The following is a 17,869-nucleotide window of genomic DNA, read 5'->3' on the forward strand; positions in this document are numbered from 1 at the left end:
TTACTTTAGAGCAGATGTCTGTAAGAAGAAAAGCTGGAAAGTTTCAAAAAAGTTTTGTCGTAAAGTGAAACTTTCTATTTTTTTTCAACTGTAAAATAGCAATAAAAACTATCAACGGAAATCTTATAATAATGGGAATAATATACAAAGGAAAAACATTTTCTCCATTCTGATTGATCTTATAATTATCAGCCATAGAGAGCCTGTGAGTTACAGTCATGGCCCTGAGGTCTCGGTCAGTGAAAGGGCTGTTTCCGGCCGACCTTGTGGTTTAGTGACTGTAGGGGATCAACAATATTCTTGTCAAATCCTTCTCCTTAATGTACAGTAGTAATTATCTGCAGTCCTGTGTAAGGCTGGTTTCACATTTGCGTTTCCCTGATCTGCGGACGGCTGCGGACTTCCTCCGTGAAGCCCCGCCCTCGGCCGCACCTCCGCCGCTAGCCCCGCCTACTTCTGCATGTGGCCCGCATGCTGCCTGTGTACCTATCTTTAACATTAGGTACGCAGGTCGTGCGGCTGTATGCGGATGATTCCGCATGCGTCGTTTTGACGATGCGGTGACCAGCGTAGGACGCAGCATGTAGCATTTTTTTTTTATCTGCATCGTCAAAACGACGCATGCGGCATCATCCGCATACAGCTGCAGTCCTGTGTAAATGTATAGGTTATACTGAGATGTCTGGGCACTTTTTGGGAATGGGGAAATGCATTATTAGACTCGGCTCTGCAACATGTCTTCCTCATCCGCTGGTTGCCCGTTTATTATTATTACTTATTATATCGCCCTTGGTACATAATAAAAAGGAGTACAATAATCTTGAATAATACAAGTCACAATTGGTACAGGAGGAGAGAGGACCCTACCCGCGAGGGCTCACAATCTACAAGGGATTGGTGAGAATACAGGAGGAGAGAGGACCCTGCCCGCGAGGGCTCACAATCTACAAGGGATGGGTGAGGATACAGGAGGAGAGAGGACCCTGCCCGCGAGGGCTCACAATCTACAAGGGATTGGTGAGAATACAGGAGGAGAGAGGACCCTGCCCGCGAGGGCTCACAATCTACAAGGGATGGGTGAGGATACAGGAGGAGAGAGGACCCTGCCCGCGAGGGCTCACAATCTACAAGGGATTGGTGAGAATACAGGAGGAGAGAGGACCCTGCCCGCGAGGGCTCACAATCTACAAGGGATGGGTGAGGATACAGGAGGAGAGAGGACCCTGCCCGCGAGGGCTCACAATCTACAAGGGATTGGTGAGAATACAGGAGGAGAGAGGACCCTGCCCACGAGGGCTCACAATCTACAAGGGATGGGTGAGAATACAGGAGGAGAGAGGACCCTGCCCACGAGGGCTCACAATCTACAAGGGATGGGTGAGGATACAGGAGGAGAGAGGACCCTGCCCACGAGGGCTCACAATCTACAAGGGATAGGTGAGGATACAGGAGGAGAGAGGACCCTGCCCGCGAGGGCTCACAATCTACAAGGGATGGGTGAGGATACAGGAGGAGAGAGGACCCTGCCCGCGAGGGCTCACAATCTACAAGGGATGGGTGAGGATACAGGAGGAGAGAGGACCCTGCCCACGAGGGCTCACAATCTACAAGGGATGGGTGAGGATACAGGAGGAGAGAGGACCCTGCCCGCAAGGGCTCACAATCTACAAGGGATGGGTGAGGATACAGGGGAGAGAGGACCCTGCCCGAGAGGGCTCACAATCTACAAGGGATGGGTGAGGATACAGGAGGAGAGAGGACCCTGCCCGCGAGGGCTCACAATCTACAAGGGATGGGTGAGGATACAGGAGGAGAGAGGACCCTGCCCGCGAGGGCTCACAATCTACAAGGGATGGGTGAGGATACAGGAGGAGAGAGGACCCTGCCCTCGAGAGCTCACAATCTACAAGGGATGGGTGAGGATACAGGAGGAGAGAGGACCCTGCCCGCGAGGGCTCACAATCTACAAGGGATGGGTGAGGATACAGGAGAGAGGACCCTGCCCGCGAGGGCTCACAATCTACAAGGGATGGGTGAGGATACAGGAGGAGAGAGGACCCTGCCGCGAGGGCTCACAATCTACTAGGGATGGGTGAGGATACAGGAGAGAGGATCCTGCCCGCGAGGGCTCACATTCTGCAAGGGATGGGTGAGGATACAGGAGGAGAGAGGACCCTGCCCGCGAGGGCTCACATCTACAAGGGATGGGTGAGAATACAGGAGGAGAGAGGACCCTGCCCACGAGGGCTCACAATCTACAAGGGATGGGTGAGGATACAGGAGGAGAGAGGACCCTGCCCACGAGGGCTCACAATCTACAAGGGATGGGTGAGGATACAGGAGGAGAGAGGACCCTGCCCGCGAGGGCTCACAATCTACAAGGGATGGGTGAGAATACAGGAGGAGAGAGGACCCTGCCCATGAGGGCTCACAATCTACAAGGGATGGGTGAGGATACAGGAGGAGAGAGGACCCTGCCCGCGAGGGCTCACAATCTACAAGGGATGGGTGAGAATACAGGAGGAGAGAGGACCCTGCCCACGAGGGCTCACAATCTACAAGGGATGGGTGAGGATACAGGAGGAGAGAGGACCCTGCCCGCGAGGGCTCACAATCTACAAGGGATGGGTGAGGATACAGGAGGAGAGAGGACCCTGCCCTCGAGAGCTCACAATCTACAAGGGATGGGTGAGGATACAGGAGGAGAGAGGACCCTGCCCTCGAGAGCTCACAATCTACAAGGGATGGGTGAGGATACAGGAGGAGAGAGGACCCTGCCCGCGAGGGCTCACAATCTACAAGGCATGGGTGAGGATACAGGAGGAGAGAGGACCCTGCCCGCGAGGGCTCACAATCTACAAGGGATGGGTGAGGATACAGGAGGAGAGAGGACCCTGCCCACGAGGGCTCACAATCTACAAGGGATGGGTGAGGATACAGGAGGAGAGAGGACCCTGCCCGCGAGGGCTCACAATCTACAAGGGATGGGTGAGGATACAGGAGGAGTGAGGACCCTGCCCGCGAAGGCTCACAATCTACAAGGGATGGTGAGAATACAGTAGGTGAGGATAGAGCTGGTCATGCAGCGGTTTGGTCGATCGGTGGTTCCTTCAGGTTATAGGCTTGTCGGAAGAGGTGGGTCTTCAGGCTCATTTTGAAGGTTTCGATGGTAGGCGAGAGTCTGATGTGTTGTGGTAGAGGGTTCCAGAGTAGGGGTGATACGAGAGAGAAATCTTGTATGAGATTGTGTGAAGAGGAGATAAGAGGGGAGTAGAGAAGGAGATCTTGTGAGGATCGGAGGATGCGTGCAGGAAAGTACCGGGAGACGAGGTCACAGATGTATGGAGGAGACAGGTTGTGGATGGCTTTGTACGTCATGGTTAGGGTTTTGTAGTGGAGTCTCTGGGCAATGGGGAGCCAGTGAAGGGATTGACAGAGGGGAGAGGCCGGGGAATAGCGGGGGGACAGGTGGATTAGTCGGGCAGCAGAGTTTAGAATAGATTGGAGGGGTGCGAGAGTGTTAGAGGGGAGGCCACAGAGCAGGAGGTTACAGTAGTCCAGGCGGGAGATGATGAGGGCATGGACTAGGGTTTTTGCAGATTCTTGGTTTAGGAATGTACGGATCTGGGAGATATTTTTCAGTTGTTGTCGGCCGGAAGTGGAAAGGGCTTGGATATGTGGTGGCAGAGGCCGGAGTCCAGCGTTACCCCGAGGCAGCGGTTTAGTTGTTATTTTTAGCTCCTATAAATCCTCGTTAGTGATCAGATAATTAACACTTGGAGTCATGCGATCGGAGAAGATGTGTAATCAGCACATAAATCATAAGATCATCAGACAATTATCTGACCTGACTTTCCGCCGCTCGGTGTCCACTAATGACATCATCAGCGCTGGGTCCGGATGGAAGAGGATTATGGAAATGACCGATCAATGCAGCAATGAAAAGACACAAATCCGTCTAATATACGGAATATTATAGGGCCGCGGCTCTGCAGGGGGATCCGACTCCAGCATTAGAGCCGTGCGGCCGGGAGCTTCTCTGGAGCTGAGGATTTCTGACAATGTGGATTTACTGCAGTGAATAAATGTATCTGTATAGTCAATAGTTTCCCTCTGTAATTATCTAGTGACACAGAAGAGACAAGAGGAGTATACGGCCCTGCAGTCCAATATCCACCTATATTAGAGGAAGAAGTGGCCCCCTGACCCGTGTATCTAATCCTCTCCTGTGTGATACTGACTGCTGAGCCGTGTATCTAATCCTCTCCTATGTGATACTGTCTGCTGAGCCGTGTATCTAATCCTCTCCTGTGTGATACTGACTGCTGATCTGTGTATCTAATTCTCTCCTATGTGATACTGTCTGCTGAGCCGTGTATCTAATCCTATCCTGTGTGATACTGACTGCTGAGCTGTGTATCTAATCCTCTCCTGTGTGATACTGACTGCTGATCTGTGTATCTAATTCTCTCCTATGTGATACTGTCTGCTGAGCCGTGTATCTAATCCTATCCTGTGTGATACTGACTGATGAGCTGTGTATCTAATCCTATCCTGTGTGATACTGTCTGCTGAGCTGTGTATCTAATGTTCTCCTGTGTGATACTGTCTGCTGAGCTGTGTATCTAATGTTCTCCTGTGTGATACTGTCTGCTGAGCCGTGTATCTAATCCTCTCCTGTGTGATACTGACTGCTGAGCTGTGTATCTAATTCTCTCCTATGTGATACTGTCTGTTGAGCTGTGTATCTAATGTTCTCCTGTGTGATACTGTCTGCTGAGCTGTGTATCTAATGTTCTCCTGTGTGATACTGTCTGCTGAGCCGTGTATCTAATCCTCTCCTGTGTGATACTGACTGCTGATCTGTGTATCTAATTCTCTCCTATGTGATACTGTCTGCTGAGCTGTGTATCTAATGTTCTCCTATGTCATACTGTCTGCTGAGCTGTGTATCTAATGTTCTCCTGTGTGATACTGTCTGCTGAGCCGTGTATCTAATCCTATCCTGTGTGATACTGACTGCTGAGCTGTGTATCTAATTCTCTCCTATGTGATACTGTCTGCTGAGCTGTGTATCTAATCCTATCCTGTGTGATACTGACTGCTGAGCTGTGTATCTAATCCTATCCTGTGTGATACTGACTGCTGAGCTGTGTATCTCATCCTCTCCTGTGTGATACTGTCTGCTGAGCTGTGTATCTAATCCTCTCCTGTGTGATACTGACTGCTGAGCTGTGTATCTAATCCTCTCCTGTGTGATACTGTCTGCTGAGCTGTGTATCTAATCCTCTCCTGTGTGATACTGTCTGCTGAGCTGTGTATCTAATCCTCTCCTGTGTGATACTGTCTGCTGAGCTGTGTATCTAATCCTCTCCTGTGTGATACTGTCTGCTGAGCCGTGTATCTAATCCTATCCTGTGTGATACTGACTGCTGATCCGTGTATCTAATCCTATCCTGTGTGATACTGACTGCTGATCCGTGTATCTAATCCTATCCTGTGTGATACTGACTGCTGATCCGTGTATCTAATCCTATCCTGTGTGATACTGACTGCTGAGCCGTGTATCTTATCCTCTCCTGTGTGATACTGTCTGCTGAGCTGTGTATCTAATCCTATCCTGTGTGATACTGACTGCTGATCCGTGTATCTAATCCTCTCCTGTGTGATACTGACTGCTGAGCCGTGTATCTAATCCTATCCTGTGTGATACTGTCTGCTGAGCTGTGTATCTAATCCTCTCCTGTGTGATACTGTCTGCTGAGCTGTGTATCTAATCCTCTCCTGTGTGATACTGTCTGCTGAGCTGTGTATCTAATCCTCTCCTGTGTGATACTGTCTTCTGAGCTGTGTATCTAATCCTCTCCTGTGTGATACTGTCTGCTGAGCTGTATCTAATCCTATCCTGTGTGATACTGTCTGCTGAGCTGTGTATCTAATCCTCTCCTGTGTGATACTGTCTTCTGAGCTGTGTATCTAATCCTCTCCTGTGTGATACTGTCTGCTGAGCCGTGTATCTAATCCTATCCTGTGTGATACTGTCTGCTGAGCTGTATCTAATCCTATCCTGTGTGATACTGACTGCTGAGCCGTGTATCTAATCCTATCCTGTGTGATACTGACTGCTGAGCTGTATCTAATCCTATCCTGTGTGATACTGACTGCTGAGCTGTATCTAATCCTGTCCTGTGTGATACTGTCTGCTGAGCCGTGTATCTAATCCTCTCCTGTGTGATACTGTCTGATGAGCCGTGTATCTAATCCTCTCCTGTGTGATACTGACTGCTGAGCTGTATCTAATCCTCTCCTGTGTGATACTGTCTGATGAGCCGTGTATCTAATCCTATCCTGTGTGATACTGACTGCTGAGCTGTATCTAATCCTCTCCTGTATGATACTGTCTGCTGAGCCGTGTATCTAATCCTCTCCTGTGTGATATTGACTGCTGAGCCGTGTATCTAATCCTCTCCTGTGTGATACTGACTGCTGAGCTGTGTATCTAATCCTCTCCTGTGTGATACTGACTGCTGAGCTGTGTATCTAATCCTCTCCTGTGTGATACTGTCTGCTGAGCCGTGTATCTAATCCTCTCCTGTGTGATACTGACTGCTGAGCTGTATCTAATCCTCTCCTGTGTGATACTGTCTGATGAGCTGTGTATCTAATCCTATCCTGTGTGATACTGACTGCTGAGCTGTATCTAATCCTCTCCTGTATGATACTGTCTGCTGAGCCGTGTATCTAATCCTCTCCTGTGTGATACTGACTGCTGAGCTGTGTATCTAATCCAATGTTTTGTGTATCTAGTCCAATCATTGTTCTTGCTGGTTTCTCCTCACTTGGAGAAATGAAGAATTATTTCTGGTTTCCTCCGTGTTACGATGCTGCAGTCTCGGGTCTGGCCACTAGGTGACGTTGCGGTTTTACTTTCAGCGGATTATTCCTAGAGGAGCTCAGGGCTCGGAGTCGCCGCTGCCTCTGAACATCCAGTTCTTGGAGCTGAGCATCGTGTGTAATACTAAGTGGCGGCCGCACCGGACCCTTCAATCACTTGTTTATTCCTGTAGATATGAAGTGACGGTCAGTGTCGCCCCCCGATACAGTCACACTGCACCCAGGGGCGGATTATAATAGGGTCAATCTGGGCGGTAGCCCAGGGCCCAGCGGTGTGGGGGGGCCCTCGGCTACCGCTCAGATTGCATTACTGCCCTGACTGGCGTATAGGCCCGGTGGGCAGAGAGGGGGCCCGCATCGGGCCCTGTCTCATATGCTCAGCGGGCCCCTACCGGCGCTGCAGCAGTTTCAGTATTGACGTGCGGGCGCGTGCCCGCACGTCAATAGTTAACAACAGCCGCCAGCCAATTGGAGGCTGGCAGCTGAAGTCTGCCGCAGGCGCAGCACACACGTCGCCGGCGTCTGACGTCATTGTCAGTCGCCGGCGAGTGCGAGCTGCTGGAGGGAGCTCGCCGCTGGAGCGCACAGGTCAGGTGAGGAGAACTCGTTTTTTGTTTCTTTGCGAACGGCCAGATTGCTGGACACACTGGGGGCAATGCTGGAGAGAAGACACTGGGGCAGATTGGAGACACTGACTGGGGCAGAATGCTGGACAGACTGGGGGCAGATTGCTGGAGACACTGGGGCAGATTGCTGGAGACACTGGGGGCAATATGCTGGAGGCACTGGGGGCAATATGCTGGAGACACTGGGGGTGGGGGCAATATTGGAGACACTGGGGCAATATGCTGGACACACTGGGGCAGATTGCTGGAGACACTGGGGGCAGATTGCTGGAGACACTGGGGGCAGTATGCTGGACACACTGGGGGCAGGACTGGAGGCATGGGCAGAATGTAGATATGGGGCATGATTGGAGACACGGGGCAGAATGAAATACATGGGTCAGGATGGATATGATGGGGATAGATGGGGCAGGATGGGGAGATCATATGGGGTAGAATGGATAGTCATGAGGGCAGGATGGGAGAACATATGGCTGGAGCCAGGAATGAGACACACGGGGCCAGGGTGGGGAATATTATTACCATAGGGGCTAATTAAGGGATATTATTACTGCAGTGATGTATTTATTTTATTTTTTGAGTATAGTGTTTTAAATGGGGGGGCGGTCCTGTTACTGTGTAGAGTGACACTATATCGCCTTTTTTTCTTCATGTGGTGTAATGTAGAAGTTGGGAAAAATTAAGTAATGTGTTCTGCAAGCGGAGCTCGAGATAACTGTGTTATTTCCTGCAGAGACAAGTCCTGGCTGGAAGAAATGATGGCGGTCTGTGCTGGATGAAAGATGAAGGACTTCACCTAGAGACGTCACTGGTGAGTCAGTGTTACCTATACACTGACACTATACACTGTATACTATATACAGAGCTCCTGTGTACAATGTCACCAGTGATCTCTGTATTACCTCTACACAGACACTGCATACTAAGTACAGATCTCCTGTGAATACTGGCACTTATGGTGATAGTATTGTGTTTTTTTTGGTTTTTTTTTTTTATCACTGATCAGTATTGTAGTATTCAGTCACTATGTGGTGGTAATATGTGGTCTGGAAATGGTCTTGCGGTATTTGTCCCTTGTATGTGCTATTTGGTCACCATGTGGTGGTAATATGTGGTCTTGACATGGTATAGCGGTATTTGTTCCTTGTATGTGATATTATTCGATCACTGTAGTTGTAATATGTGGTCTGGTCATGGTGCGGTGGTATTTGTTCCTTGCATGTGATATTATTGGTCATTTTAAAAATTGAAAAATAAATCAAAATATACTTAAATTGTATTGCATATTTTAACAAATATTTAATAGGTTACAGTAGAGTAGGGCCCGGCCAAAAGAGTCTACCGTGTTATGGTGGCGGCTTACAAAATCTTTGTCTCATGACCCCCCGTCACATGACCCTCCCGTCACATGACCCCCCCGTCACATGACCCCCCGTCACATGACCGGGGGGGGGGGGGCACAGTGTCTGAACAGCCCGGGGCCCTGGCTACCCTTAATCCACCCCTGACTGCACCCATCATATCTGCGTCACCAGTCGTATCTCATCCACGTCTGTGCCGACAACTGTGGTCCGATCTTCAAGGGCTTAATAAGTAGAAATCCACCCAGAGGAGAAAAGACTGCACCAAAGGAAAGACAAAAGGCGACTGCCACCATACGACGATGACTACCACCATAGGATAATGACTACCACCATAGGATAATGACTACCACCATAGGATAATGACTACCACCATAGGATAATGACTACCACCATAGGATAATGACTACCACCATAGGACGATGACTACCACCATAGGACGATGACTACCACCATAGGACGATGACTACCACCATAGGATAATGACTACCACCATAGGATAATGACTACCACCATAGGATAATGACTACCACTATAGGACGATGACTACTACCATAGGAAGATGACTACCAGAAAACCAAAAACAACAAGGATCCCTAAAATATAACTTTTATTAATTAAAGCTAAAAACAGTTTGTTCCAATATAAGAAACATCGGTATTAAGAAAAATACACTCAGCTCAAAAAAACAAAATACAAGCTAACTTACCCTGTCAGGTGTCCTGATACTGGTACCTACCTGACAGCGGAGGTTGGCACCCTAAGTTTCTGCGGTAGGCGCCCCCGCTCCTCGACGACTGGCCCTAGTAGCCCTAGATCAACCCTGTGTTCCCTAAAGGAGACCTACTAATTACTAATACCCAGGAAAAAATGAAACAAATATAAAAAATAAAAAAAAAATGCAAAAATTAGAATAGAAAAAAGCAAAAAAGTAAACATAGCAGAAAAAACTAAATTGTTATTTACTACCAGACAAAAAGGTCCCTAATAGGGAGTAATAGAAAAATCACAACTATTGGGTAGAAATATAATACCAATGTCTCGTTTATCCAAAAAATATATCAGCGGGCCACTCCATCCCATATTAATATTTTTAAGTAAACATGTAGTCATGTATATCCAAAGTTTTCAAATAGTGAAATGACTCCCAGATATTCAATGTTCTCAATAGGACAGCGGCCCACATCACCACAGAGACATCCCGGGAACACAGGGTTGATCTAGGGCTACTAGGGCCAGTCGTCGAGGAGCGGGGGCGCCTACCGCAGAAACTTAGGGTGCCAACCTCCACTGTCAGGTAGGTACCAGTATCAGGACACCTGACAGGGTAAGTTAGCTTGTATTTTGTTTTTTGAGCTGAGTGTATTTTTCTTAATACCGATGTTTCTTATATTGGAACAAACTGTTTTTAGCTTTAATTAATAAAAGTTATATTTTAGGGATCCTTGTTGTTTTGGTTTTCTGGTCGTTTCTAGGATTCTAAAATTATTTGCTTTGAGTGGTTTCTTTTTTGAAGATGACTACCACCATAGGATAATGACTACCACCATAGGGCAACAACTACCACCATAGGACGATGACTACCACCATAGAATGATGACTACCACCATAGTACGATGACTGCAACCATAGGACGATGACTACCACCATAGGATAATGACTACCACCATAGGATGACAACTACCACCATAGGACGACTACCACCACCATAGGATGATGACTACCACCATAGGATGACAACTGCCACCATAGGACGACGACTACCACAATAGGATGATGACTACCACCATAGGAAGATGACTACCACCATAGGATGATGACTTCCACCATAGGACGATGACTACCTCCATAGGAAAATGACTACCGCCATAGGATGATGACTACCACCATAGGATGATGACTATCACCATAGAATGATGACTATCACCATAGAATGATGACTACCACCATAGTACGATGACTGCAACCATAGGACGATGACTACCACCATAGGATAATGACTACCACCATAGGATGATGACTACCACCATAGAATGATGACTACCACCATAGTACGATGACTGCAACCATAGGACGATGACTACCACCATAGGATAATGACTACCACCATAGGATGATGACTACCACCATAGAATGATGACTACCACCATAGTACGATGACTGCAACCATAGGACGATGACTACCACCATAGGATAATGACTACCACCATAGGATGATGACTATCACCATAGAATGATGACTACCACCATAGTACGATGACTGCAACCATAGGACGATGACTACCACCATAGGATAATGACTACCACCATAGGATGATGACTACCACCATAGAATGATGACTACCACCATAGTACGATGACTGCAACCATAGGACGATGACTACCACCATAGGATAATGACTACCACCATAGGACGATGACTACCACCATAGAATGATGACTACCACCATAGTACGATGACTGCAACCATAGGACGATGACTACCACCATAGGATAATGACTACCACCATAGGATGATGACTACCACCATAGGACGACGACTACCACCATAGGATGATGACTACCACCATAGGAAGATGATTACTACCATAGGAAGATGACTACCACCATAGGATGATGACTTCCACTATAGGATGATGACTACCACCATAGGACGATGACTACCTCCATAGGAAAATGACTACCACCATAGGATGATGACTACCACCATAGAACAATGACTACCACCATAGGAAGATGACTACCACCATAGGACGATGACTACCTCCATAGGAAGATGACTAGCACCATAGGACGATGACTACCACCATAGGATGATGACTACCACCAAAGGACAATGACTACCACCATAGGAAGATGACTACCACCATAGAACAATGACTACCACCATAAGAAGATGACTACCACCTTAGGATGATGACTATCACCATAGGACGATGACTACCATCATAGAATGATGACTACTATCATAGGAAGATGACTAGCACCATAGGACGATGACTACCACCAAAGGACAATGACTACCACCATAGGACGATGACTACCACCATAGGACGATGACTACCACTATAGGAAGATGACTACCACCATAGAATGATGACTACCACCATAGGATGATGACTGCAACCATAGGAAGATGACTACCACCATAGGAAGCCATAGGAAGATGACTACCACTATAAGATGATGACTACCACCATAGGACGATGACTACCACCATAGGACGATGACTACCACCATAGGACGATGACTACAACCATGTACCACCATGGGATGAAGCATAAGAAGAAAATCTGACAGTGCTCACTACATGTGGACGCTCTTGGTCCAAGGACCCCACTTGGAAAAGCACAGCAATCAGAAAAAAAGGGAATAGTGTCCAGTCCGGAGGACGATCAACGACAGATTACTGGGGCTATTTCATCCCTGTATGTTGCTATTGTTTGAGCCCCATGTGGCGGTGTTATATTGTGCTATTATTTCAGCACTATGTGGCGGTGTTATGTGGTGCTATTTTTTTCAGCACTGTATGATGGTGTTATATGGTGCTATTATTTCAGCACTGTATGGCATTGTTATATTGTGCTATTATTTCAGCAATGTATGGCGGTGTTATGTGGTGCTATTATTTCAGCACTGTATGGAGGTGTTAAATGGTGCTATTATTTCAGCACTATATGGCGGTGTTACATGGCACTATTATTTTAGCACTGTAAGGCGGTGTTATATGGTGCTATTATTTCAGCACTGTAAGGCGGTGTTATATGGTGCTATTATTTCAGCACTGTATGGCGGTGTTATTTGGTGCTATTATTTCAGCACTGTATGGCCGTGTTATATGGTGCTATTATTTCAGCACTGTGTGGCAGTGTTATATGCTGCTGTTATTTCAGCACTGTGTGGTGGTGTTATATGCTGCTGTTATTTCAGCACTGTTTGGCGGTGTTATATGCTGCTATTATTTCAGCACTGTATTGAGGTGTTATATGGTGCTATTATTTCAGCACTGTATGGCGGTGTTATATGCTGCTATTATTTCAGCACTGTATGGCGGTGTTATATGGTGCTATTATTTCAGCACCGTATAGCGGTGTTATATGGTGCTATTATTTCAGCACTGTATGGCGGTGTTATATGGTGCTATTGTTTCAGCACTGTATGGCGGTGTTATATGCTGCTATTATTTCAGCACTGTATGGCGGTGTAATATACTGCTATTATTTCAGCACTGTATGGCGGTGTTACATGGTGCTATTATTTCAGCACTGTATGGCGGTGTTATATGCTGCTATTATTTCAGCACTGTATGACGGTGTTATATGTTGCTATTATTTCAGCATTGTATAGCAGTGTTATATGGTGCTATTATTTCAGCACTATATGGCGGTGTTATATGGGGCTATTATTTCAGCACTGTATGGCAATGTTATATGGTGCTATTATTTCAGCACTGTATGGCAGTGCTATATGGTGCTATTATTTCAGCACTGTACGGCGATTTTATATGGTGCTATTATTTCAGCACTGTATGGCTGTGTTATATGGTGCTATTATTTCAGCACTGTATGGCAGTGTTATATGGTGCTATTATTTCAGCACTGTATGGCAGTGTTATATGGTCCTATTATTTCAGCACTGTATGGCGGTGTTATATGCTGCTATTATTTCAGCACTGTATAGCAGTGTTTTTTGGTGCTATTATTTCAGCACTGTATGGCGGTGTTATATGCTGCTATTATTTCAGCACAGTATGGCGGTGTTATATGCTGCTATTATTTCAACACTGTATGGCGGTGTTATACGCTGCTATTATTTCAGCACTGTATAGAGGTGTTATATGCTGCTATTATTTCAGCACTGTATGGCGGAGTTATATGGTGCTATTCTTTCAGCACTGTATAGAGGTGTTATATGCTGCTATTATTTCAGCACTGTATAGCAGTGTTATTTGGTGCTGTTATTTCAGCACTATATGGCGGTGTTATATGGTGCTATTATTTCAGCAGTGTATGGAGATGTTATATGGTGCTATTATTTCAGCACTGTATGGCGGTGTTATATGATGCTATTATTTCAGCACTATATGGCGTTGTTATATGGTGCTGTTATTTCAGCACTGTATGGAGATGTTATATGATGCTGTTATTTCAGCACTGTATGGAGGTGTTATATGCTGCTATTATTTCAGCACTGTATAGCAGTGTTATTTGGTGCTGTTCTTTCAGCACTGTATAGCAGTGTTATTTGGTGCTGTTCTTTCAGCACTGTATGGCGGTGTTTGTGTGGCATTGTTCAGTATATTATTTTGCAGTGTGTTGGCCGTACGGTATAGCATTGTTCTCTAGGCGGCTGTGGGGTGGTCCTGTGGCCGGGATATGCTCGGTATGGCTATTTGTGCACCCTATGGTCATACGCCCCATAGGGGCAGGCAAAGCTCTGCACAAAGCCTCACTGCAGATCATACACACAGTGTAATCTGGGGCGGACCGGGGCCAGGGGGTCGCGGGGCCATTACTGCCCCAAAGCAGGATTAATTGTGCATTATGAGGGTCTGTTGGACCCCCCATATATATTGTTCTTACACAGGGGGCTCTTCTGTCTGTGACCCTATTGAGGACCCTCATGTGCACACAGCCTCGCCCTGCACATAATACCGCACTCGCGCTTCTCGTGCAATGTGTAATGGCTCTTGTCTTTTATCTGGAGAACTGGTCCATACAATAACAGGGGGCACACGAGCGAGACCCTATCACAAGCTGAGGGGCACTTCACCCCCGCAGGATAACATGGCCATTGTGTTCCACAGAATATACGGAGAAGGTGACGTTCACATACAGTACAGAGCAAAAGTTTGGACACACCTTCTCATTTAAAGATTTTTCTGTATTTTCATGACTATGAACATTGTACATTCACACTGAAGGTATCAAAACTATGAATTAACACATGTGGAATTATATACTTAACAAAAAAGTGTGAAACAACTGAAATTATGTCTTATATTCTAGGTTCTTCAAAGTAGCCACCTTTTGCTTTGATGACCGCTGGACATCCTGAGCCCTCCAACCAGTCCCTTGCTGCCACCGGGTGTAGACTACGGCATCTCCAGGCTGCAGGTCGCGGTCCGCGTCAATCTCCCCATAGCAGGGTTCCACCTCACTCCGGGCGACATGTACCTTCAGCGGCTCCCCGATCCCCTGGATAACTCCCCTTCCTTCCTGGGAGTTGAAGGTCACCACAACACCCCACTTCGGCGGAGGATCATTCACTTCACCCCTCAGATCAATCACAGCCGCAGGCCGGGCCTCTCTCTCTTTCTCCTTCCTCCATGCGGCCACCAGACGCTGCCGGTGCTCCATCCATGGCAGGAGTCTCAGGTCCTGCTCCCGCAGCTCACGACCCGGTGATAGGGTCCGTGGATCCTCTGCGGTCGGGACGGGTGAAGAGGGGAACGTAGGGGACAGGCGGATCTCCGCAGAGTGGACCAGCCGGGAACTCACACGTGCGTGGGCTTCTCGGCAGCGCGCCAGCTGCCAGGCTTCGGCTGCAGCCGCCCATTCGTTCGGCAACTGGCTGCTGGGTTCTCCTCTCGCGGACAGCTTTGCGACGGTCAATGCCCGCTGCAGCGGTGGGTCCGGGCTCACTCCTGGCAATGCAGGCTTATGCCGGGTCAGGTTGTCCCCACGTGGCTGCTTGGAGGTCGCCATGTCTGTCCCCTCTTCGGGATTTCCTTCCCGCACTCTTTTTCGGGGGCGACCCCGTCTCCATGGTCTCCACCCTCCATAGAGAATGAGGAGGCGGACCTCAGCCGCTGACGGACACGTCATCAGGATACAGCAATACTTAGACTGGGCGGCCATTGTCTTTCGCGCTCTTCAGCTTGCGTACGCCCACTTCCACGCCCTTCTTCTCCTCCTGCGCTCCTCTTAGCGCTGTAATGGCGGTGGTTTTGGCGGGAATCGGCAATGCACAGTCTTTGCAATAAGTCACAGTTCAAGCACAATTCAGACACAGTTCCAAGGCACACATGACCTGATTCTTCAGGCTTAAAGGGAACCTGTCACCATGTTTTTGGAAGATGGGATAAAAATAGCGTTAAATAGGGGCAGAGGTGGGCGTTACATTAGTGTGTTTGTTATGCGTTTATTACCCACCTAAGTTGCCGAAATACCTTTGCAAAGTCTCCGTTTTCGCCTGTCAATCAGGCTAGTCTGGTCAGATGGGCGTTGTCTTCCCCCAGATTTTGCGTAGTTTTCCGTTGGTGGCGTAGTGGTGTGCGCATGCCCAAGGTCCTGAATCCTCTGCCAGGGGATTTCAAAGAGTGCGGTGTCCGTTATTGCATTGGTGATCGGTGGGCGCGGCCATCTTCCTTTGGCCGCGCGTGCGCAGAAGCGGCGCTCTGCTGGCCGCGGCATCAGGAAAATGGCCGCGGGATGCCGCGCGTGCGCAGATGGATACCGCGGCGGCCATTTTCCTGAAGCCGCGGCCAGCAGAGCGCCGCGGCCAGCAGAGCGCCGCGGCAAGCAGAGCGCCGCTTCTGCGCACGCGCGGCCAAAGGAAGATGGCCGCGCTCACCGATCACCAATGCAATAACGGACACCGCGCTCTTTGAAATCCCCTGGCAGAGGATTCGGGACCTTGGGCATGCGCACACCACTACGCCACCAACGGAAAACTACGCAAAATCTGGGGGAAGACAACGCCCATCTGACCAGACTAGCCTGATTGACAGGCGAAAACGGAGACTTTGCAAAGGTATTTCGGCAACTTAGGTGGGTAATAAACGCATAACAAACACTCTAATGTAACGCCCACCTCTGCCCCTATTTAACGCTATTTTTATCCCATCTTCCAAAAACGTGGTGACAGGTTCCCTTTAAGTACATCCTGTTCGTGACACCAAGTTGGAGCGCCCCCAGACGCAGGGCCGCGGGGTACTCGGTACCGTGCCTCTCTGTCTCGGTCCTGGGGTTGTCACGGTGGCTAGACCCGGTCCATGACCCTGCTGTGATGATGGTGCGTGGTGCAAGGTGCGATGAATAACGAGGACACAAGGTTGCAGTCTCTTTACCTCTTTACTGAAGGCTTCAGGGTCCGCAATCCAGAGCACTGCTAACAGGGCTGGCTGAGACCGGCCGGTCCGAAGGCACATCCAGAGTTCCCTTTGCAGGTGGAAATCTGTGCCTTCCTTCTAGCGCCTGGGTGTTGTAGTACCTCCCTGCTGAGCACAACGGGATAGTCCTCACAACTGTTGTGTCTGTTTCTGATGTTCTTCTCTCACAACTCGTATCTATTCTGATGTTCTTCTTCGTCCCCCAGATGATATGGATAGGACGCACCCGTATGACGGGATAGGCCTGGAGTTCTTCCGGGACCCTAGAGACGCCCCTCTCCCACAATTGCCCCCTATGTCTGCTTAGGTGATTTAGGTGAGACGGCCAACCTATAATTAACTGTCCTGCCGCTGTTTGAAGTAATGCTTGGAGCCAGTACTTCCTCGGGGTTCCGGCCACCGGCTACGCGCCTCAGTAGGATGTTGCCGATCTCGGGGCACGACTCCTACTGGTTTATCTCCTTTTTGCTGCGATCTCGTTTCTCACTTCTCCACAATAAACTTCGCTTTGTTTCCTTTCTTAGGATGTCACCGCATTCAAGTGCAGGCGCGGCTCCGTAACAATCTGTCCTGTTCGCTAGGTCACTGTCAGGATCCCACCCCTGACAGAGACCCCCCTGAATCTTCCCCCACAACACCCTCTGCCACAGGATGTTGCCTGGATCCAACCCAGTCAGCTTCTCCTCTAACTTCCTATCCAACCCCCAGTTTTACCAGAGTGTGAGGAGTGGCCTAATACATTATTATTATTATTATTATTATTATAGTGCCATTTATTCCATGGCGCTTTACATGTAAGGAGGGGTATACATAATAAAAACAAGTACAATAATCTTGAACAATACAAGTCATAACTAGTACAGTAGGAGAGAGGA

This window comes from Ranitomeya variabilis, chromosome 4, assembly GCF_051348905.1.
Source record: "Ranitomeya variabilis isolate aRanVar5 chromosome 4, aRanVar5.hap1, whole genome shotgun sequence".
Taxonomy (NCBI): Eukaryota; Metazoa; Chordata; class Amphibia; order Anura; family Dendrobatidae; genus Ranitomeya; species Ranitomeya variabilis.